This window comes from Scatophagus argus, chromosome 16 (genome assembly GCF_020382885.2).
Source record: "Scatophagus argus isolate fScaArg1 chromosome 16, fScaArg1.pri, whole genome shotgun sequence".
Lineage (NCBI taxonomy): Eukaryota > Metazoa > Chordata > Actinopteri > Scatophagidae > Scatophagus > Scatophagus argus.
The window spans coordinates 2,829,217-2,853,329 of record NC_058508.1 but is presented as its reverse complement, the minus strand read 5'-3'; the positions used below and the strand labels follow the sequence as shown (position 1 = coordinate 2,853,329).

Genomic DNA, 24,113 nt, shown 5'->3' with positions numbered 1-24,113 from the left:
GTATGGCTCTACATGACGAGCAACCTGACTCTCATGTAAAATTACTGGAGTATCCCTTTAAGTTTGGGTCCAATTACTATCCATAAATCCATCACAGACCCATAAAGTTTTGAACTACAGTATGTATGAAAAAAAACTACACTCATTTTTCATTTTGTGCCAATGCCACTGACTTGAAGGTGAAAATCAGTACCTCATTGTTTTTTTTTTTTTGCAGAAAACTAAACTGTCTATTGAAAATCATAGGGAGCACACTATTGAGCTTACCATATTTCTAAAGGTAAAAACCTCATTATCATGATGTATGATAAGATGATACTGAAGCACAAACTCAGGAATACAACATAATACAACATATTAATTTGTAATATAGTTATCTGTGTTCATTGAAGTAAGGATTAAACACTAGCGGATTTCCATAAAATGCTCCATGAGCTTTTACAATGAACTGCTTCATTTATAGTCTGTATGTCAGCAACAATCCATGTGCTGCATTTGATGTAATTTTGAGAAAACGCGGAGCTTGTACATGCTGCTGTCCTGGCGCCAGAAAGCAGCCAGACAGTGAACTGTGGCTGCTAAATGTTAATGTGCTATTAAATGCACTGCAAATTATACAGAAACCCTCCGCCACTGACACAGGAGAGAAAGAGAGAGAAGAGATTTACAGCTTCATGGCAGCACACTGAACTTCATAAAACAAATTATGTTTTAAAATGAATACGGGCAGAGTTTATGACCACAGCACTACGGAGGGCGCGCGAGGAGGAGGGATGGCCAATTCCACCTGACCCCACACAGTCATTTTATATTTGTGTTCACCAAACTTTTATTTTAGAGACAAATCCCTTTTAAACATGCTTAACCCTGAGAGCTTAGAAAGTGTAAGCTTGAGCCAGGCAGTGTACTCCACACAGTTTAATTTAGTGTGTTTACACAGGTAAAATGGCAGCTTAACAAGTGAGAGAACTGCAGCACTCGGCTCCAGTCCTCTTAATGTGTGTAGGCCAGTGGTGGAAGAACTTCTGGGAAGCATAATCTAATGATACATCAGAATTTATTTGTTGAATGTGTTTTAATAATTTGAATCTAAGGTAAAATGTACACTCATGCATTTTTAATGTTAATATCCAAAGATACAATGATTCTGGAAGAAGGTTTCTGAAGCCAAGTAGCCTACACTAACTGTTAAGCAGCTTCCCTTTGAAGCTCTCTATATTTGCATTTATTCAAAAAATGTTATTACTTCACAGAAGCCATTGCCTATTGCCCGAGGCCAGAAGGATAAGCGCACTGCTTTGGGAAACATAACTGCTTGAAGTGATCTGCAAAAGGTGTCTGTGCCCTAATTTAGCAGTTGCATGATATGAACATTGCATGTGTCTTGCATATACTGTGTTTCTATTTATATGCATATCTTGGTGTACATTATTACTTTATGTATGTCTTTACATGCATATACATACATGCACGTAAATGTATATTTGGTTTGTATATTTGGCAAAGGATTCGTTGCATCGTTAATCTTTTTCCTGAGGGTGAGCTGTTGTTTGTATTTATGAAAGCTGAAGTGTGTCACCCTACACTCACCTCATTCAGTCAGTAGCTTCAGGCCTTGTCCACAGTGTACTCGCAAAGATTTTTCTTCCCTGCATATATGGTATTCAAACTTCTTATCTTTCTCAATTAGCCAATTATTTGTCTTGCAGAAATACTTTACCTCAAAAGCACAAATCCTGACCGCATGCCAAACACCTGATCAGGTGGGTTGTTAAAACCGCAAAAATGATCCTGCTCCACTATGACAGTTTGACATAATGTGCATACATGTACACTGAGCTATTCACTGAAGTTGTATGAGTTTCCTACTGAAAATATCCAAACCAAAGACTCAAGAAGCCAACAGTATTTGCACTGTAGCAAAAGCAAATATTCTTGATACTCTGACACCATCTCAGAGATGTATACACCAAAAATATATTTGAAAAAAATAGTTCAATGGGTTTGGACAGTTTGTTTGCAAAATTATGGACGTACTTGCACAGCAGTGAGGTTCAAGGAGGTAAATTAGACAGCTAGAGTAAGGACATGGTTAGCCTAGCTTAGCATAAAGATTAGAAGCAGGAGGAAATAACTAACTTGGTTGTGTCCAAAGTGGAAAAAATAAAACTACCAAAACCTCTCAGGCTTATTAATCAACACATTGTGCCATTTCATTTGGCTTGAATGAAATTATTGAACAGACAAGTTTGGACGTGATTGGATTGTCCATTGTTTACATTCATTATGATATTTTCAAGTGCTTTCTTTCATGTGAATGAGACATCATGTAATTGGATACCATTTGGATGAAAACAATGGGCTGCGCTTTCCCAACCACTCTGAGGTTGGTTTTACGTTAGATAGTCGACTGATATTCATTCTGGAATAGAAGAATGAGTGTTGCTGCAGGAGTGACAACAGGCTTGTTCAGCAGCTAGCCAAGTCCCACAAAGCAGTGAGCAACAACAGAATAATAGATGTTCAGCAGCTAGTCAGTTAGCATGAGGCACACACACATAACAGTGAACAGTAACTGCTGGGCCAGCTAGCCTTTTCAGACTGACTGTTAAAACAGAGTTGTTTTTCTTAATGTATTTATTAGAGTAAAAAAACTCAAGAGAACTTGAATGTAGCCAACCCACCACTCACACATATCTTTCAGCTGGGGCGATGGGGCAGTCAGTGAAGTCAGGCAGTGCATGTTCATGTGTTTCAGATGAGTAGATTTGTAGGGAGGACTGAAGGGAGGGGCTGGAATTTGTTCAGTTGGTTACTTTAAAAACCTAGTCACTCTTGCTCATTTTTCCAACTTAACCAACCCCAGCTTTAAACCAAGCACAACCACAACCCAAGATTAACCACACCCTGACATAAACTAAGTACTTAACACAGAGGCATAAAACTGATATTAACCTTCTCTTCTCTCTCTCAGAGAAAAGCACATGAATTGTATTCCCCGCAAATACAGATCTATATATAACATATATATTATAAATCTATATATTACATTGTGAGGACCCAAAATGAGACATTTATGTGGATGTAGTCTAACAAAAGCATGTACCCACAACAACAATAAATCCAGGACAAACACCTAAAGCAAAGTAAACATATTTTTAATATGGATGTCGCAAGGGCACAACCTCAAATCTAATGCAAAAGAAATGTACAAAGCAATTCATTGTAACAAATGGCTGCAAGTAATTTTTATTTTATTAAATTTTATTATTTCACACAAAAAATGCATGGACCCTGGTGTGTGTAAGTCCAGTTTTGTCATGAAATTTTCACTTTTTTTTGACTTAAGACTGTTGTTGATTGACATCTTTCTTAATCTCCTGTTAGATTTGTTGCACCTCAGAGTTTGACAGCCTCAGCAGAGCCATGACTCACTTTAAGCTGAGTAGACTGAATCACTGAAAGACATCTCTATCTCACCATTCCTTTGTAAATGGTTAACACTACAGTTAAGAGGAAACTATGTATTTTTGATTTTGGAGTGAAGATCACATTCACTTAAAAGACTAACCTAAAAGTTAAAGTTAGCAAGTTAACTAGCTTGCTAGCTGGTTAGATAACTGACAAACTCCAAAACTGAATTTTAATGCCATTGAAAAGGGTATCCGAATACACCAGAGAAAAAAATACTAAGAGTTTTGGAAACACCTTGCTTGATACAAAGACAATATTTATTGAAGCCGCTGATGCAGCAGCAGAAATACCACCATGCTACCATTTTCAATTTCAAATTCAAACATGTGTTATTGATTCACATGTGTTTTGAGAAAGCAACTAATATGAAAATGCTACAGTTTGTTTTATCCATTAGATTGTCGGTTTAGCAGCATTAATTAGAGCTGGGAGTGCTTGATTTTCTCCTCTGTCGTCTGCTGGCTTGTAGATGTGCAATTGAGGCTGGTGTGATTCAGGCAGTTTCAGGTTCCTGTGATCTCAAGCATCCAGCCCAACAACTTGAAACTACCTACACCACACAACTCAATCCAGTGACTGTACTTGTGGTTGTGTGAGTGAACAAAACTGCAAAGGGAACAGAAAGACAGTATTCTGGTTCAGGAGACAACAGTAGGTACAAATGATCTGAAACAGAATTTAGATGCTGTGTTAAAACTACATCTTTGGGATGATATCTAAAATAGAGGACATGACACTAAAACAAGCTCTCATAATACAGCATTAGTCACTGAAGATCCACGTGAGCATTTTCTGACTGGACGCCCCTATCATCACAGCACAGTATGTCAGGAATGACATCCTTATTGGATGCTCATTGGCAATGCAGGAAGTAATGTGTCCTTTATGAAGAAATCTAGAAAGTGTCTGAAGAATATCTGACCTTCACTAAGGTCCTTTGGCTGGAAGGAACTGGCTTCACTGCTGCTTCTTTGCATGATGTCACTGCATTTGGAAATAGTTATTTGTGTTGCTTTGTGAGTATAACATTATTCTTGTTATTCTTAAAGGCTGCAGTGGTCTGTGAGCGTGACTGGTTGCCTGGCTAGCTATAGCTACCCCTTTCTCAGCTACTCACCTCTGAAAATGTTGGAGCACGGTTTCATTTGCTGTCTTTAGCAAAACTGCCAGTTGTCCAATTCTACACAGTTGACATCTCTAAAATTCTCATATGTAAATTTATTTTTAAAGTATGAAATAACATAAAAAAAACAAAAAAAAAACTTTCTGTCACGGTCCTGACTGATTGTGGTGACCTTTCCAACGCTTTGCATTGTGGAACAAAGTACATGAGATGGACTGGTCAAATACAAAATGGAGATTTTTTCCGGAATATGTATGACATCCGATACTGCAGATAGGCATACTGCAAATTTTACTTTTGTTTGGCTATTGCATACTACATGCTACACTTTGGCCAAATCAGAGCATACTGTCAGTATAGTAACTGTCGGATGATCATAATCATAGCAATTGACGGAACAGTTAATTCAAAAAGTGCATTATTTGAAGATGTTGTCTATACAGTCTGTACAGATAAGATGTGGATGTAAATAAGATCTTTTCGAATTAATTTGGCATCTCCAATCTTCAGGAGATTTACAGGAGGTTTATCTTGTGCTGTACGTTACTTTTCAAAACAAGTCTCCATCTGCTTTTGTTATTTACAAGAATACTTCAAGAATGTTTGATTATGAAGCTCTAGAAATGTTTTGTGGACTAAGAAAGTTCACTCGACTATCCATTGGCATGAGGATGAGTAAATAATGACTGAATTTTTATTTTTGAGTGAACTATTCCTTTAACTTGGTAAGTATGTTGTTCTTGAAGGTAGTCCAAATGACCTCAACAATCAATAGAAAATTCTGACAATAAACCACAGTCTGCCTTTAATACCTGTTAGGAATGGAGCCTTCAGGCTACAGGATACAAGAACATGGGAGGGAATTGAAGGAGTCCAGTAGAAGATATTAGCACAAACTCTATTACTTGTAGCACCAGATTCTTTTACCAGTTTAAACTTTTCATGGCTGACTCTGTTGCTCGGATTGACACGTTCTGTTTTGCATCCACCTCACATCCACCTCATCTGAAAGATTGACAAATGCAAATCCATGTTAACTGAATTACAGTTTAATGGTAACACAAGTGTGACAGTTGCAAGACTGGAAGTATAGCCATCCTCTGGTTATAATCAAACAATTAGAGTGCATGTGACTGAATCCAGCAGCAGGAGGTCAGACTGCTGTAGTAAATCATATCTAACAAGTAAAATCCCTTCAGCACCAGGTTCCTGCTTGGCTTAATGAATATCCAACTGCGTGACCCCGATGCTAAAAGAAGTTTGGAAAACCTTCTGAGCTGTTCCTCTTGCCTTGTATCAAGCAGCAAAGTGAACCTTGTGAGAAAGCAGAAAGGGCCTGAGGTGGACTGAATATAAGAATTTAATTTGAATCATTTCAGGCCATGGTTTTGTGCATGAAGATCAGGATCTCTGTGAAAAAGAGATAAAAAAAAAAAAGTCATGTGTTTAGTCTCCAAGAAGACAAAGTTAACCATCAAATGGGACTGAGACAGACAGGAAGGACGACAAAGAAGACAGACTTTCCAGAAGGCGCAGACCATCCTTTGGAGTGTCTTTTGTTGACCACCAATAGGCAATAAGGGGCAATAAGGCAGCCGTAAAACCACACTATGCAGTAATATACACCACTAGTACAACTGCCTTCTCCACTTCCTCCAACCACCAATAAACGAGTTGGTCAATTACCCCTGTGATAAAAAGTAAAGGTGGGAGAGAGAGACAGATGGGGAGAGGAAAGAGACATGCAGACAGACAGGGAGGCAGACAGGACTGAGATGAGACAGGAGACAGTGTGGCGCTGCAGAAATGTTGCTGTCTCAACATGGCGCCTGCAGACCTGCAATCTGGGAACCAAGGCTGTCCGCTCTCCTTCCTTTATTAATATTTTCTCTCTTCTCTTCTTACATTTCCTCTCCATGTTTATTTCGTTGTGTTCTCTCCTGCCTGCCCCACTCTGCTCTCTTTATTTGCTGTATTTTTTCTCACCGAATCACAGTCAGCTTTCCTTTGCTCTGTTCTTTTCCTCGTCTCCTCTGTGCTCCTAACAAACGGACAGCAGCTGGCTATTGCAGCAGCAAAGGAAGTTCAGCCATGTGTTCCTGATCAAAGCTCCACATAGAAGCCCCCTGGGTCACCTCTCATGCAACATAACTACTTGGAGTGTTGCATTTGCGATGAAACAGTGTGATGGTCAGGATGAGGAACATGGATCTGTTGCTGACTCATCGTATCCTCGTTGAGATTTCCAACTGCAGTACGATCTCATACCCTTACCCTAGAATACACTCGAAGTGCTTTCAACATCTCATTTCAATTTCGTAACATAAATGCGTAGCATAAGATGAATTTTTAGTGCTGACTCCACTCTTCAGTTGCTGCCTTTAACATTTAACCTGCAGAAAACAGAAAACTAGTTGATGTAGTGTCTATAAAGAAAAATTCGGAGACAACAGAGGCTATTTACTGCAGCCCCATCAGTGCATCTGTTGCTGATATAACAGAAGGGTATCTGATGCTTTAGGCAGAGCTATTATGCAGACTTTGTGGATGCAGCCAAGCAGATTTGATGTTCTAAATAAAACCGATACTGCTGTTATTAGTGCTAATGCTGTAATCTGGTAGCGAATCTTAGATGAACAGGAGCACCATTCAAAAATGCATGTGAAAACTATCTTCTTCTTTAGCAAATTATTAGCGAATAAAGCTTTATATTGATCTTTTCATCGTGCAGCGATTAAAACACAACAAAAGTCTTTTGTCTCTGCCTCTCTTTGTCTAAAGGAAGTGCCCCGAACCATCTGCATCTCTTGCGTTTTCAGCTTGCATGAACAGGAAGTGGAACTCGTTAAAAATCCGAAATAGAAGTTAAAAAGTTCTCACAGGAAATATTACATCAGTAGAACTGCTAACATGTTTCCCACAAACTGGAAGAAGCTGGAAAATCTACTATAAAAGCACAAATCAGTAGAGATGCGGAGTCCGCTTGTATGAATATGATATGAATTTTATCAGACTGTTGCTGTGACTCTCTGATGATATGTGAGTGCTGGTATTAACACAACTGCAGTTTGTACTCATTTCTGCTTGTTGTGCCATGTCTTTTACAGAGAAGGTCAGCACGAGCCTCGATTCTGACTAACTATTCTGCTTATTTAATGTTGTTTACGGTAATATAGATAAAAAAATGTTTTAAAAATAAAACACAGCCTCATGGGCAACATATGAGACCCAGTGTACCTGATGAAACATAAACCTGTTCATACAGCTTCGCCTGTGTGTCACAGCTGAACTATCTATGACATGAAGACTGGTTTATGTCGAGTTGTATTACAGCTGCCAATTTTGATTTGGGAAAGAGGGAATATGACAGTCATGGAGGCAAGCTAAATACATAATTATAGCATGACATAATTATGGAGTTCCAATGTGTTTAAAATAAGAAACACTCAGAATTATCAACATTTAAAATATCATTATAATACAGTCCATATTTCAGTTGAAAAAAGAATTCAGGAGTCCGAATGATTAAATTAGCTTCCTTTATGGAACTTTTGTAAGACTTGGCTGACTAAGGCTGTTTCTAATGTAGGCCCCTGCAGCAGTAGAAATCACAGCACTTTATTAAAGGGATGTGTCATGGTAAAAACAGGAAAAGGCTTCAGTCATCCAGACAGGAGATCCGCTTTACAACGTTTACACAAAAATTAACTGTTCTTTTCACAAAAAATAAATAAATAAATAAAATCCATCACAAATCTGGAAGGGTTAGATCTACAGACATGCCTTGCAGGATTGTAGCTTCCATTTGGTGCACTGACTGACATTATGTCCCCTGTATTATCTATTTATTTATTATATTTTTTTTTATGAATTTATGGGTCTTAGCAACCTTGGGGAGACTTTACATTCCTCAATTAAAAATGTATGAATTTTGTATTTATTTTTGACTGCTTAGCTAAATAATTAATAATCTGTGGGTTTGGCCAAACTAGAATATTTAAAGAGCACATTTTGCAATTTCACATTTTTCATCCTGAAATGTAGCCAGTATGCATTTATTTCTGTATTTATGCGTATGTTAGCTTTTTAAAATTTGTTTTGTGATGAGTACCTAATATGTTGAAATGCATGTTGATGATGTCTTGAATGGATAATGGATATGGTTAAAACATAATTATATATTTTTTTTTAACCAGTGGAAACGTGTCTAAAAAAGTTCAGATATTGTCTTTGCTCTCAGTATTTCTTCAGATCCGCATCCCACTTTAACACACATGAGGAAAGGAACAGGTCTTGTTAGGTTTAAAGATGCCGGGTATTTTTTTTTTATATATATATCAATCAATTCTCTCATATTTTTATGTATGAGGCTAATAGAAGACTAGTCCAGAATTTTAAGAAGGCTTTGAAACTATTTACATGTTGGGAAGTAAAATTCACAGAAACTAAAATGTCGATTTAAGACATAAAATGTGAAAAATCCAAATAATTAAACAATGGTGCACTGTGACCTTTCTGGCTACAGCCCTGCTTCCTTCACGTCTTTCAGACATGAGTGAATGAATAATAAATAGCCACCACTGCAAATCGGCAGCCATCATACTGTAAACAATCAGTGGCCTTTTACTCAACAACCTCCTGTCTGATGCACAGAAAAAAAAGGCACACACTCACCATTAGATGAAGACAGGCGGACTGAGTCCACGTTGTCTGGATGGGAGATGAAAGTCAAATATAATTTAATGAGGTTAAGTACAAAGCGCTTTGGATTTATATTGGGAAAGACGGTGTATGGAGGTGCTGGAACACAAGAAAGGGAATCAGAAAAGCCGTCAAAACAACAGGTCAGTGTCCCACCCACCAGTATATGAAGCCTAAAATGTTCTTCTGAAGCCGTCTCCTCCTCCTTCTCGGCCGACACACCTCAGCCCAGCGCAAGAGTCCGCATTAAAAATGTCTGGCTTTTATCTTCATAATCAAAAATGAGCACGTCTTCATCTGGAAGTGTCAGCCAGGATCTCCGAACGCTTATATTCACGTGATGATTTATCTCCGTGAGGCCCCGTCTAACTGTCCTCTCTCCACTATGCCCCTTAAATAAACAATAAAGTATAAGAAGTTTAGGATATCCTGTCTGACGACATAATATTTAGGCTTTGATCAAATGACTGATGTCATGCCAAACGGCCAGCGTTGCATCTCAAGCCATTGTGTGTAAACTGTGTGTGTGTGTGTGTGTGCTCGCGCGCCCACAAAGGTTTGTAAAACCGCAACGTAACACGTTCAGTTAATCACATCTCACACCGCCGTCTTCGTCATCCTCTTTGCGTTTTGGTGTTTCACTTGGTCCTCTTCAGTCCGTCATATGTTGAGCTGACGCCGCACGACCCGCAGCTCCCCTTACACAGCTGCCTCTTCATCTTCATCCTCCGGTTCTGTAAAGACAAAACAAACAAACAAACAAAAAAAACACATCTTCACCTGTCGGTTGGATGGACAGGTCGGCGCGATGAATGCTTCGCTCTGAGTTGTCCAGCTGCACGGTCCTGTGCTTGCTTCAAGGACGAGCGCTTCTTCCTGTCGGCTCTGCCCGACAACACTGCGCCGACGGTCGGCCAGTCCGCCGCCGGGACCGCGGGAGCCGACCGGGCTCATCTGCAAAAGGATGGATGGGGAGACACACAGCTGTCACATCTTTTCTTACTGAAAGCGGAAAAGAAGAGCTTTTTAAAAGAGAGAGAGGTTGCAGAGCTTATCATCCTGGAGAAATATGGGCCAGTGGTTTCTATTTTAAATATGCGTTAGGTTTTTGTGGTGACGGTAAAAAGAAGGTTAGACGAGAAAATGATGCCAACTATGAAATTATTCGTGAGATCTCAGCAATCAGGCACTTTTAATGTTAGTACTGGATCGACACACGGGAAGGCTATACATACATAAATACTACTAGAATGATAATATTGTCATGATTATTATTATTATTATTATTATGATTAGGTCTGCAACACCTACTGAGGCTTTGTGTAGTTTGTGGTGGATGGGTGTTAAAGAAGAACACATAACATTGTTTTTTTGTTGTTGTTGTTTTTGGTTTTTTTATTTCATTATTGCGAGCTTGGACATTTGGCCCTGCGGACAAGAGTGGCTGTTGGCCTTGGCGGAGGTCCGCGCTCTCTGAGTTCCTTTCTAGTTATTGTTGTTGTTGTTGATATTGTTATTACCATACTGTAACTGAATCCAGGCCGGCAAGTGGTTAGGGTTGTAGTAGTGTCGGATTTGCTCAATATGAACATCACCGGTGTAGTATTTCCTAAAAGTGTTATGTGTGTGTGTGTGTGTGTGTGTGTCTTATGTTTTCTGTGTGAGCAGTAGTCTAAAAAAATGCTCCTACCACGAAAGTGCAGTGTATGAACGTGTGAATCTGCTGTAAACTTCCATGCACACCGCGTACTGCGACGGGACATTTGTAACGTGCTTTGTACGCGGACATTTGAAGACATTCTAAACACGCTGTTGAAACAGACTCGCGGAGTGTTTTCAGAGTGAGAGCTGGTCTCGAAACACTGCCAAGAAAGATTCTGATGAGGCCTTGTTTGTTAAAGCAAGTTAGCAAAAACACAAACGAATAAAGAAGAAGTGGAACAGAGGAGTCATTATTGTGTATTTAGAGCAACCTTCTGTGACGTTTCATTATCAGGCTATTTAATATTAACTATAAATATAAGATGATATAAAATTATTATTATTATTATTATTATTGTTATAGAAATTGTAATAACGTTAATAATAATAATCATCATCATAGCAGAGGACAAAAATGAAATATTCATGCAGTTACATAGAAGGATAAAGGATAAAGCTAAACTACAACAATCGCACTAAAATTAACCTAATGAAGAGTTAATTTATTGACACATGAGAGACTCATAGCATAAGCAACGAGGCATCACAGAAATCGCCTTTTGCAAAATGAAAAAAAAAAAGAAAAAGTCATCTGAGCCTGCTCAGCGGCTGTGTCCATGCGTGACGTGGTGATAATATCAAACTTGGCATGTTGTGACAATGAAAGGCTCCAGCCTTTGTTGGTGACGTCTCCCACTAAGATGGTCTCACACACGGTAACCTTCCGCAGAATTCTCCCTCTCTCTGTCTGGAGCAGTTAGTGAAACGTTATTAGAATCGCTTTGCTCCCACATGCTAAGATTCATACATGAACTCGCCGTGTTCAGCCAGGAAAGGAAAGCGTTCGGCCTCTTCATCTCCCGCAGGAACGCTCCTGCAGAGCAGAGCGGGCCTCACAGCTGAGAGCAGCACGGCTGATGTTAAACCTCAATTTACGCGTCTTTGTTTCATTCTAGACCTAAACCCGTGGCTTAATAATCATAATTTACTATGACACTCCTTCTTTCCCACGGAGGGAAATACGATATCAACGTGACATTTCTGCTTTCTGTCTCAGATCACGCGCATAGATCCCAGGTTACAGCAGAAAAGATCATAAGCACACCGTTTGTCTGCTCCACAAGGCTTCTATTTGAATTCATTTGGTCCGGACAGATAAAATCCTACAGTGTATGGCTTATTAGTTCAGACTTAAATCAAAGCTCTATGCGAAAATATTGAAATTATACAATAAAACTAAATCTTAAAACTATAGTCAGCTATGAAAACACATATCCTTTTTTTTTCATCTCGTAAAATACCCTGCAAATTACAACGTCAGGGCGAATATAAATCGGCCTAACGCTGCTGCTGCGCGGCCTGTAACACAAAGCATGACAGAACTGATGTTTAGATGTGAGAGTATAAAGTTTTAACAAAATCTACGGTTAGTTAAAATGAATAATTCACCTCTTTAGAAGATAAAATAAAGCTCATGTGATCCGTAATGATGAGCTCCGAGCAGAGGGTTCTAATGTGTGTGTGCTGTCTTTGTTGTTGTGTAGGGAACGAACAGGCAACCGGAAGTAGCTGCACTGTGTTCATAATTCCATTTTATTTATTTTCCAGATCCACACAGCGAAATGCCTGCCGTTATTTTTAGTTTCATTGTTAATGTGAGATAGGATTCCATTCTTCATTCAGCGCCTTTTGAAGAACTTTTGAAGAATAAAGAAAAAGCTTCCATGGAGCAGCAAATACGTCCCTTCAGTTTGTTGTGCGTGCCGAAACAGACCAGAGGGACAGGGGCAAACACCGCTGCGTTTGCTTTTTGTCAGGATACAAACAAAAGTGTGTGTGTGTGTGTGTGTGTGTCCCCACAGCAGGCCCGGCTCACTCGGTCCTTCCTGTCCGGCTGCTGGACACGGGAAGAGGGCAATTGAACTCTGGCGCAGCAATAAATTCATCTCATGGAGAGAAGAGGTGGACCAAAATGCCTTTCTTTGTCTTTACGAGCCCGCCATAAAAGGAGATAAAGAGAAGTCAGAAAGACGGTGTGATGCAGACAGGAAAGACGGAGACAGTGTGATCTTGTCTCGCCTCCAGACCAAACACCCCCCCACCACCACCACCCACCACCCACCCCCTCCGGCTGCTGCCACGGCCGAGCGCTCTGACTTCACTGCACTCACGCGTCTTCTCCTCTCCTGTTTGGCTACACCGTGAACACTCCACGTCCTCCACGTCTGTTGTTTGTTTGTCTCTTCCTCTTTTGTTTTCTTCAGTCCTTTCTTTCTCTATCCGACCCTCCTATCCTTGCTCTCCCTTTCTTTGCACCTCCCTTTATACACTTTGCTTGCTCATTTTATTGTCTTCCCTTTTTAATCTTTCACGTCTTTCCTTTTTCCCCGCTGTCATCCTCTCTGCCTCTTCTCATCCTCTCTCCCATACCTTGAGTTTGTGGTCCCGGCTCTCCCCCGATCTGACCGACCTCATCGGTGCTCCCACTGCTGCTACAGCCGACTGTTTTTTGGACCGGAATCGAAAGACATCCCATTACTCCTTCCAGTTATTTCCTCTTGGCTTCTATCACGGAGAATCAGCAGCACTCCTCTTCCTCCTACCTTCAGTAGGACCCTCGAGGTATCTGAGACTGTGGGTGCACGCCCTGCTGTGGTGGTGAGACGGGACTTCCTTGGCAGTCACAGATCCGGTTGTGAGAGAGTGTGAATCCGCCCTCATGGACTTCAAACGGAGCAGGCTGGTGGTAGCTGTAACGGTGAGCAGACTCCAGTCCCGAAGCCGAGCTCGCACCGGAGCCTCCACGGGATACAGTCCTGATCACCGTGGTGATGGTGACGCACTGGCTGACAAACACTTGTGCAGCTGCAGGCTGCAGTCTGGACCTGAGCTGTCGGGTTATGCCTTGGATGGAGGCTCTGCGGTAACGGCTGTATGTCGTGCCTACCTGGCGGCGGCTAACACCAAGGTGACATCCCAGAGGCACAGCTGGTGCTGCTGCGTCTGGCGCGACACTCTCATGCGTTTCAGTTCAGTTCATTATTTTGTTCTGGCAAGTTGATGGAGCGCCGGTGATTTGACCATATTTCAGTCTTTTTGTGGAGTTAATAGATGGAAATCATTTACTTTGTGTGTGTGTGTGTGCTTTGCTCTGACACTGCTGTTGAAGCATTTGCGTGTGAGTATGTGTATGTGTGTGTGGGGGGCAGACTTTGGCTGGAAACGCTTCCTGTTACGCGGCCAATGGCAGTCTGAGGTTCACGGGCAGGCCACGCCCCCGAGGTGTGACGGCTGCCTTCTTTTTTCGTTAGTGCTCTTTTTCTTTCTTTTTCATTCATAATGAGGCTACAGGCACCATTAAAACTCCCTCCGTACATATTTCACCGCCGCTACAAATGAGAACCACGCGTGTTTGAGAGCCCTTTCAGGAGGCCGAGGCGGCCTGTCTGCCAGGCTGCATCCAATTACAGTCCCGTTGAATGCAGCAGCCTGCTGAGGAATTTCCCCTCCTATTAGGCTCCAAGAAAGTGAATAGTTTATGAAATATTCCTATGTTTCTGAAAAATGCGTGAGTCAAAGTTGAGGATGTAGTCATAGGAGGAGTGAATTCGTTCCTTACCACAAAAGGAGTGAAGGAACAGGAGTTTTGTTTTCATCTCATCAAAACATGAGAATATGTAGAATAGTTGTAACAGAGCTGCAAACGAAGTTCGCAACCCAACCATTCAAGGCAGATGGCCACCCACCTAAAGCCGGGGTCTGCTCCGAGGTTTCTGCCTTCTAAAAGGCAGTTTTTCCTCGCCACTGTCGCCAAGTGCTTGCTCAAGGGGGAATGTTGGGCTCTCTGTATTACAATTTAATTAAAGAGTTTGGTCTAGACCTGCTCTAATTGGAAAGTGTCATGAGATAACTTTTGTTGTGAATTGGTGCTAAATAAATAAACTGAATTGAACTGAATTGAGCTAACATGAAGTACAATTTCCCCAAGTTTCTGACGGAGCGCTCATAGATTTTTGGCACGTTCGAGCATTGGACACTTCACAGATACGCACATATAGGCATTTAGCACCTTTGTGACAAATCTTATTAATTCAATTAACTATATTTAAATCAAAATGAGTTTATCTTCCGTTCTTACTTAACACTGTACAAACAAGCACCTGCCTGGATGCACACACACTCACTGAAAGTGCTTCTTAAGCCACAAACGTTGGTCTTTTTCAAACTGATTAAAATCACTTGAAAGATTTTTTTTAATCTGAATCTAAACAAATGATGTGAATATCCATGTCCACAAGTGCTCAATAATTGCTCGCTTATAAACGATTTAAAACAGTTTTGATTTCACACTGATAATCCCACAAAATGGATTTGTCTTGCTACAGTGCTACACAATGCGTAATTCTGAAAACAACAACAACAACAACAACAACAACAAACAAACCCTGCGCTGCATGTTACTTGTGTTTTCTACTTTTTGTGTATTTTTTTGTTTGTTTCTGCGTCGCTTGTTTTTGTGTTACTCGACGTACCTCTGGAATCCAAATTGGAGTGGATTTTAGTCAGTATAACAGGGTGGATATTTAGTATCCTCATCGTCTAGTGAGTAACTGAAAGTATTAGGCTGAACACGAGTTTGCAGAAACATGAGTGTTAGTCCAAGCTGAATATCACGGGAGAAGTTAGTGCTCAAATAAACGCAAAAAGAGCAATAGTGCATTTATAATAGGATGTGACGTCAGACCCCAGAAGAACAGGAGAAAGAGGAGGACGACCTTATAAATAAACCTGTGAGGACAGCGATGGCCTCTCACACAAAGTAAAGCAAAGTGTTCTTGTGCTGCTCACTGAGCGTACTGGGCATGTGACTGACGGGATGCAGTGCATTATCTCTGCCTCCAGCAGGCGCTGTTTCGTCCCCGTTCAGCTCTACATTCAGCTTATAAACACAGCAGCATCATCAGTTGCAAACACTTGCAGTGTGACATTAATGTACACCGCAGCTGTTGGACATAAGGATTGCTTGATTTTCATGATTTTCGTTCGGTAACCAAAATGACCAAATGACTGAAAAAACAAACAACAACAAAAAAAAACAAAAAACAAACAAACAAACAAAAAACTTATTTGTATGGACTGAACTCATAAGTGGGACGGCTGTCTAAAAGACTCTCACTGAAAAGGTTTGGCTCCAAAGAACAGAAGCTGGAAACAATAAAGCTGCAATTACAACTAATATCATGACTTATGCATGACTCAGGAGGAATTGCTGCATGAATGAATACACGATGTAGGCCTCCAGAAGCCCTGCTGCATTTAACTCAATATTTTAGATTTCATGCGATAAGTAAACACTTCATGGATAATTCATGCACTTAAATTAAATCCCAGTTAATTCCCCACACTAATATGCCACCGCATGAGCTGGAATCTGCTCACACGGAAAACATGGATGTGATCAGCCTCTGAGAGCACAATATGAATGCTCACTTTTTCTTCCTGTCTTCCCGAGCTGTAGACACATGCTTGTGAGTACGATGTAAATAAGGAGAAGTGGTCATTAATTATTAGTTAATTCTAAATTCATGCTTTGTGTCTCCGCCCTTGCGTTTTGTTAGGCTTTCTTGGAGTCCCACCGACGCCACTGCATGTTAAAAATAAATAAATAATAATAATAATAAAATAACTGCTTCATTTTTTCCATATAACCCCGCTCTTATCTTTAGATCTCCTAACCCAGACAGATAACTCCCAGTTCGAGCTTTCTTACTTAAGTTAAAGCTGTTTAAAACATTTAGGATTTCAACCCCAATATTTTAGAGTGTAATACGTCATTTTCTGTGGTGTATCTCCGAAACACGTCACCAATCATGTTTATAAGAGATGATAATAATTAGGGAAATTAGTTCCAAATCAACAGTTTCCGATCTGCAGTTCAAAAAGGCCATTAAAAGGATCATTATCAAAGCTGTAAATGATGATCAGTCCTGGATCAAATGAAGTTAGTTGTTTATTTATTTATTTATTTATTTATTGGTTTGGTTTCTTTTTTAATGGAAGACAAAAATTGCTGCATGTGTTTGAATGATGAAACTAAATAAAGTCTGAGCTGCATATGAAATACAGATGGATGTAAATGGCTAAAAATAGGCTGTACAGATCAGTGGATGGGCGCACATATGGTGTCCAGATAGGCCCTTAATACTAATGGTTCGCTTACCACTGTAACTTTACGATAATGAGACAAATCTGTCTGCCAACGGCCACGTCTCACCGCCTCACTGAAGACTTAGCAGATCACCAAAAGTCGAATAAGACAGTACTGTGCTCAAAGGGAGATCCCCTGGTGCCTGCAGTCAGCGCACTCACCGTGTTTGGAGGCTGCAGATGACGCAGGACGCACGGCGACGATTTTTCACATCAGGACTATTTTTCTGTCTCTCCCACCTTGTGTTTGCGCTCTTTCTCCCTCTGTATCTCGGTCTGTCTCGGTTCTCTTCGCCGGTCTGCGGGCGGTTTTGACGTTCCGGGACTGAGGGGCCTGCTATACTGGTCCATACTGTAAAACCGTGCGCGCGCCTGTGTGTGTGTGTTTGTGTGTGTGTGTAACAAGATGTGGAGAGGAACCTTCTGCTTTCAAAAGACATTCCAGTGATCTCTCTCTCTCTCTCTCTCTCTCTCTCGCTCTCCCTCCTTCTGTCTAATTTTTGCACGTCCCATCACGCACGCACGCATCCAAGCAGCAAGCAATCTCCCACTTTCCACATAATTATAAACAGAAGAAGAGTTGCCGACGCACACACTCCGGCAAATGGTGGACCCCCCTCTCCCATCCACACCCCCGGTCAAGCTCGTATAACCGGTTACCATGACAACTGTGCCTCAGCTCGCTATAAAGTTTTACAGCTCTGAAAGAGGCCCGAAACTCCCACTCTGCCTCCCCTTTTCTGTGCGGGCGTGTGTGTGTGTGTGTGTGTCACTGGGAGGAATGGTAAAGAAGAAACGGAATCTGTGTCAAAACAGATTGTCTCCCTCTCTCTGTCTCTCTCTCATGCCTTCAGAAGTTGTTTTCCATAAAACGAGTCGCGGGGGAATTGAAGCATTTTTCATTAAATCGGGCCAGCGAGCGCATTAGGAGGATTAAAACATATTTATGGACATGGATTTGTATTTCTTACAACCACAGATGCAGGCGGCCCGCGGTGACCTTGCTCGTCTGAAGGTCGAGGTCGGTGCGGATGAAATGTAGTTTCAATGTTTCAGCGAGCAGATCAATAGGGTGACCTGTTCCAGCTGCAGGACCCACACAGCAGACATCCAGCACTCTCTTCTTGAATTGGGCCTGGGGGAGATTCTGTATAATTGCACAATATGGAGAAAAAGCAAAATTATTATTCATGCGTCCATTAGACTGATCAGTCACTCTCAAAACTGATCATTTATAGGCAGTGGAGGACCAGAGAGAAGTACAATCAACACCCAAATGACATCATCTCGATTGATCTACCATCATGAACATAACATCGTTATCCCACCATAAGGGTCCGTTTGGCAATTACCTGGCTTAGGTAAAATTCTCTTTGAATATTAGAACCTATAATAATTAATATTCCTCACAGTTAGAGCACAGTGGGTCGAGTCACATTTTGCTCAGTCAGTTTAGAGAACTTCAGATCCTAATAAAAGTTTAATACAATATAATGTAGTACAACACAATAAAGGGTCTGCTTTTAGCCCATGGCCCACCATTAAGTTGAGATTTGGCCTTTCAAGGGAAAAAGTCTGGGCCCCTGAGTTGTAGGAATGAATCAGGAACGTTCCTACTGATAAATAGTTAATATGTGCTTCCTGAATAACACCGAAATAAGTAAAGGTTGATTACTGTGATCTATTGGAAATACAACTGGAGATAAAACAATAATAAAACATCAGGTAATAATTAATTCATGCTCTTCATGAGTTATTCATGAGCAACAAAACTACTTAGGACTCATCAGGACAATTTTCTATATTTGTGAAAAACTTTGATGCACAGATTAAAGTACAATTTTATGCAAAGAAATGGAAGTTCTCAAGTAATGTATCAAAGTTCCACCTCGGCACAGTTCTGGAGAAAAAGTACTTATTCACTCTAAATTGATTACAAATTAAAATCTGGCTTCAGATGTTCAGTGGAAACATTAAAAAAAAAAAGATGTAAAAAACATTTGTTTGAAAATAAAGTTTAACTATTGCTCCTTTTCTGCAGCACATGTTGTGAAGCTGCATGTTCCGAGCTCATTTCTGCCAAAGCCAGATGTTTGCTTCTGGACATGGTCTTTTTAAAATAGCACCGTTACAACAGCAGAGATACTTGCTGTGCTGCCAAACATCTCCCCTTTTCAATTATTTCAACATTTTCAGAAGTGAAAGAGAAGAAAACATCTGGATCAGTCTAAGTGAGTTCAGTCCTGGGGTTTGTTGTTCATTTTCAATACTTCTGAGCCACATGGCGCACTCTGAGTCATGTTTAAGTGCAGCTGTATACAAGATGTCGACGTGTTACTGTCCTGAAACGTATTCTTCAACTGTATTCATTCACTGTGAATACAGTGCCCCTGGAAACCAATTCAAGATTTACTTTTTATTTTTATTTATTTATTTATTTTAAGGATTTATCTTTTGAGCAATCCGGGGAGCAAATTAGTCAGGAGAAAATAATCTCAGGGTTTGTTGTTAGATTCTCTGAGATTACCTGAAAGATTCATTTCTTTAGAGTACCTGCGATTAAATCAGCCTTCTTTTGTGTAATCTGACCGGGAGATGTGCTGTTATGAAGTGTTCCTGTAGTGCCTAATTTTGACCAGGAGGTGGCACTGTGGTACAAAGAAAGAAAGAAAGAAAGACACTGCTGTAATCAGCGTAATATAACAAATCATGCAATTATGCAATAATGACTCAAACGTTCCATTAAATGTGTTGCTGTTACACCAGTTAACTCAAAAATATTTTATTTATTAGGTTTAAAAGGACAAGTTTGATAAAATTACAGTACAATCTGGATGAAAATAATAGCATCACCAGCTGCATGTAAAGTCACCTTTAATTGAAAATCTGATGGATTGCTTTCATGCAGAGTCATTTCCAAACTGAAATGCATCCAGTAATTTAAATTGTCAGTTGAAAGGCTCATTGTCTGATCTCTTCTCCATCAACGGCTAAGCCAGTGTTCTGTTCATTTCTGTCTCCCAGGATGCACCGGGCTGCGGCCTGCAGCTCTTTTACGGTTGTGTATTTCACCGACACTTTTATAGCCACCGACAGACAATTAAAGTCTGCTGAACACACGCTTGCTGCCCGTCAGCAGGCTGAGGCTCCATAAAAAGCATCTTTCTGTGAAAACGAGTGACTGTGCCATCACCAGGGAGGGTGAGTAGAGGCAGATAGAAAACCCACTGTGATCAGGGTTTTATTCCGGGCTCTATAAAATCAGGGACCCCACAGCACCGCACCACAAACCGATCTCATTTGACCTTGAGACTGAGCCAAAGGGCAGCCTGGTGCTCCTTTTCTTTGCTGTTTTCTGCTGCAACAAACGCGAGCTGTCAGCCAGTGCAGGGGTTGTGCCACAATGTGTCTCCCCAGGGAAGAAAGTCACCATATTCAATCTGAGAGGACAGTGTTCCTCAAGTTTCACAGTTGCAAACTGTGAAACGGGATTTGATTGTTGTCTTATTGTGTTACAGCCTCAGCAGGGGTTGATATCATGGTGACATGACCCATTTATGTAATGCTAGAATGTACCGCCACCATGTCAACTCTATCAGGCTGTAATGCTCATTGCAAAGAAAACTAAAGTGTTGGATAGATCAAAGTTGAGGTCCACCATTTGTTTTTTGATCTTTAGCGGCTGTGGTGCAGTAAAAATACTGAGGATGGTGTCAGAAAAGCAGCCTACTTCAGAAGGGGGTTATAATGTTATGAGCATCAAAGTGTTCAGTGATGAGTGTGTGGTATTATTACATGCTTTGTTTGTGTGCGATGTTGTGAGCATTTAACTGGGACACCTCTTACCTCACTCACGGCTGCACAAGGCCCTTCGGTGCCTCGAGCTGAACAAGGACGAGAGCTCTTTCTGCTTGCTGATCCTGAAGCTGTGCCCACACACACACTTCAGAACAGACACAAAACAACCTGGTCTCACCAAAGCATTTCAAAACCAAAAGAACATTTGATGATGAAACCATTAAATCAGTGAATTGGAATTATTTTTTCATGCTAAATAGAGAGTAAGTAGGGGCAGAATATCTGACTATTGTGACTGGTGTAAAACTAAATAAAAAAACCTTATATACAAAGAAGCTGAGACAGAATCTTGGAGAGGTACTCTTTGAAAAAATAACTAATATCTACGCTGAGTTTAGCCATCTCCCAATGCAGTATTGTCTTTTGTCAGGAAATAGGAGAAACAAGTTGTGCACTAAATGTGTCTAAGTAAACAAGAGTGTGTATGTTTAAAATGTGTTTTTATCTTATGGTCATCTCTTAAGTTTTCTTGTGTAAAGTGTAAGCATTCAGTAAGATGTTCACATAATATGAACATGTTCATGTCAATAAAGTTTTTTTGAATAGTTTCGTGAGATCATTTTCGTGAGAGATATCATTTGAAGAGGTGAATGAAATGCAGCCCTTTTTTTGGACATTTGGGTATAAACTGTTGAATATATTTGGTGCTGGTTTTCATTCATGTCATTTAAACATCAACGCAAAGCAGCACTCAGCATAAAGTACATTTACTGCTCACAGGAGTGCAATTCATTCTGAAGGAATTTGGTCAAATATTGAATTTATTGAAAAGTCAGACGACCCCCAAAGTTTACCAAGACAATTTCTTTTCTGTTTGTAAATCTTTATTTTATAGATAGTAGTATTTTTTCTGAATGGTGGTCACAGTTCACAGTACTTCTTCAGCTGTGACACTTCAATATTCAGTGAAGTATCATGGCAGTAACAGCACCAGTTAAAGATGAAAAATTTGTGTCCATGGAGACAAATTCTACCTAAATGAAATGTCATCAGTGTTTCACAAGCTGAGAGAACAGCTGGAGATGATGTGAATGTTATTAGTTTTGCAGGTATTTGATCATAAATCACAGTATTGGAAAACTGATTTTTTATAAATTGAAATATAACTGAAATCTTTTTCAGGAACTAAAAACCTTAATCAAAGTGAATTTGTTGCCTACACCGAAACAAAGATGAGATTCAAACCCTGGTCTTGAGTGTGAGAGTCCTTGACTTTGTATGTCCAACATCTCCTTAGTTTTCTGTATTCAGTATGTTTATTACTCGCCAAATCCCATGAAGAGATTATGTGATCCTTAAGCTTAAACATAAGTGTCAGACTGCATACAGCATTACTGAATGGTCAGATATTTGGTAATAGACTGACGCAGTTAAACTGCTATGCCACCAAGAAATGGCCAGTGCCTGTAGAGCAATGTAGTAGTTCAACCAGCAGCACGATCAGTACAGTACAGTATCTGCATTTGTTCATTTGTCGGTCATTAAAACCAGTTTTGACATTTAAAGCAATATAAGTTAGATTTCTCTAACCCGGACACTAAACATCTGCATATTTATTCCAAGACATATCTCAAACTTTTGCAGAGATTAAGGCAAATTTAGCACATTAGCCTGCTAACATTTTGCAAATTGGCATGACACACAGTTTATTTATATAGCGTCAATTCACAACAAAAGTTATTTCATGACCCTTTCCAATTACAGCAGGTCTAGAGCAAACTTTAATTACATTTTGTAATACAGAGAACCCAGCGTTCCCTCATGAGCAAGCACTTGGCGACAGTGGCGAGGAAAAACTGCCTTTTAGGAGGCAGAAACCTCGGAGCAGACCCCGGCTCAGTGTGGGCGGCCATCTGCCTTGACCGGTTGTTGAGATATTTCACTGCATAAGTGATCCGCTTGCTGTTGCTGAAAAGTCTTTTGGATTTGTCCTGGACGGACCATGAGAGTCTGAACAAGCCGTTGAATTGTTGTTAAAATATCTAAGTCTGGACTAACAGAGTGATAGACTGACACTGCCACAGAAAGTGATAATTGTTAGCTTCAAAAGGTCACGTTTTATTGCAGGTTATTTTTGTAATGAATTCTTTAAAATTGTAATGGCATCAATGATGGTGTACAGTCACTGAACTCAATGAGAGAAACTCCTTGTTGCCTTGAGGTGTAGTTCATTACAAAGAACACTAGATGGAGAAAGTGAGCTAAATAGGGAACACTTTCTAGCTCTCTCCCCCTCCTCCCTACACTTCTTATGCATCCATGTCAATCAGACTCATTTTAACTCATTAGGTCCTGCCTTGTTTTACATTGCAGCCTGCAGCTCCTGTCTATCTGCAAAGTAGTTCAGTTATAGCAGTGACTGACTGGTAGATACAGTGGTGGATTTTAACACTAAAAAGCTGAAATGTTTCAAGAATTTCCCTCCAGGGATTAATAAAGGAATTCTGATTCTGATTCTGATGCTACTAGTTATTCAAAACACTTTAATATTATTTTATAATAGGTGGTGCTATAACTTTAAATTTGCCGTTGACTTCCTGCCTCCCAGTTTGATCAGTGCAGCGCTCACCTGTCATGTTTAATTAGTTTTATATGCTCAAAGTATTATAACACTAATGTCTGTGGATTGTTCATTGATGTGCCTCCTTGAAAAGGCCATTCTCCTGCTTTCTATATCCTCAGTATTTCCATATGAATCAAAGAAGAAGATGCATTTCCTTAAAGTTCCAACTTACAAATTTATCTGGCCACCTCAAGTGTTAATGATTTGAAATATAATAAATGGACTACAAGACCAAACCCTCCGCAAAAGAAAAAAAAAACTTTACATATTTTCCTGCATTGCAACATGGTTTTCTATATACATAAACATAAGCTGATTAAAACTCATTTGTCAGTATGCCAGTCTTTTAAATTCTGTTTGCTGTCATCATCTCTACACCTTTTCAATATCAAAAAGAAAACTTTTTTTTATGAATAGTTCCTACACCTACTGACAAATTGCTCAGGCAGCGTATTTCCCTGATAAACTGAGCATGTGACGTGGGGA

At 40.2% G+C, this 24,113-nt stretch overlaps 1 long non-coding RNA gene across 1 annotated transcript; it reads right to left on the bottom strand.

Moving 5' to 3' along the window:
- Window positions 1-8,930: 8,930 nt before the first annotated feature.
- LOC124073877 lies at window positions 8,931-14,027 on the bottom strand. Its single transcript, XR_006845736.1, has 2 exons — window positions 13,430-14,027; window positions 8,931-10,252 (listed from the first exon to the last, which is right to left on the bottom strand). It is a non-coding gene; the product is annotated as an uncharacterized LOC124073877 (long non-coding RNA).
- Between the last annotated feature and the right edge of the window lie 10,086 nt (window positions 14,028-24,113).